This window comes from Bison bison, unplaced genomic scaffold, assembly GCF_000754665.1.
Source record: "Bison bison bison isolate TAMUID 2011002044 unplaced genomic scaffold, Bison_UMD1.0 scf7180017864025, whole genome shotgun sequence".
Lineage (NCBI taxonomy): Eukaryota > Metazoa > Chordata > Mammalia > Artiodactyla > Bovidae > Bison > Bison bison.
Genome location: NW_011494597.1, coordinates 15,958 through 17,067, shown reverse-complemented (window position 1 = coordinate 17,067; position 1,110 = coordinate 15,958).

Sequence of the window (1,110 nt, the reverse complement as noted above, 5' to 3'; positions counted from 1 at the left end):
ATTTCCAGTTTTTTAAGGAATCTCCACGCTGTTCTCCACAGTGGCTCTACTAGTTTGCATTCCCACCAACAGTGTAAGTGGGTTCCCTTTTCTCCACACCCTCTCCAGCATTTATTGCTTGTAGACTTTTGGATCACAGCCATTCTGACTGGCGTAAAATGATACCTCATTGTGGTTTTGATCTGCATTTCTCTGATAATGAGTGATGTTGAGCATCTTTTCATGTGTTTGTTAGCCATCTGTATGTTTTCTTTGGAGAAATGTCTATTTAGTTCTTTGGACTATTTTTTGATTGGGTCGTTTATTTTTCTGGAATTGAGCTGTAGGAGGTGCTTGGGATATTCACCTTTCAATCTGAGAAACATTTCAGAAGGTTGACATCCTGTGGGAGTTTAGCTCTGTAGTTCATTTATTCAGTCAGTAGAGGGGGCTGCATCATTTGGAAACAGCGGTCTTTTCTGGCTGTCAAGGAAAGAAGTTTATGTTTTCCATTGATGTTCCACAGAAAAGTGAAAAAAAAAAAAAAGATTTTCATCATCTTTAGACAACTTGATTTTATAATCCTTTGTTTAGTGCATGTGGTAGCCTAAATCTTTTCCATGTACCTTCCTAAACATTGCTTTCCCATTTCCCACCCTGGTTAACTCTTCCCTTCCCTATTCCTTACGCTCTTTTCTCTTCACTCCTCTTTTTCTGCCGGGATCATCCACCTCCACCCTTCTCCACCTCAGAGAGTTTGCTTTCCCTTCTGTCTTTTCTCTCTGTCTCAGCATCTTTGGTGCAGAGCACCTACAAACATGGGCAGAGAGGACATAAGGATTAAGGACCATTGTTCAAGGAAGATGAGGAGAATACCATCTGTGTCATCAGTTACTATATCAAGAACAGATGTATTGAGAAATGTGTGCCTAGATGGAGACAGATGCATGATTCCAAGGACCTTTACAGGATGCTGAGATCCAATGTCCGAGCTGAAGATGTTTAGTTTTCTATCCCAATGTTATTAATATTTCCTGTCCCTCAGAGCAATCACAGCCTACTTTGAAATCTCACATACATTTGCTAGAACATGGATGGGAATTTTTATCTCTTTACAATGCACAGCTCAGT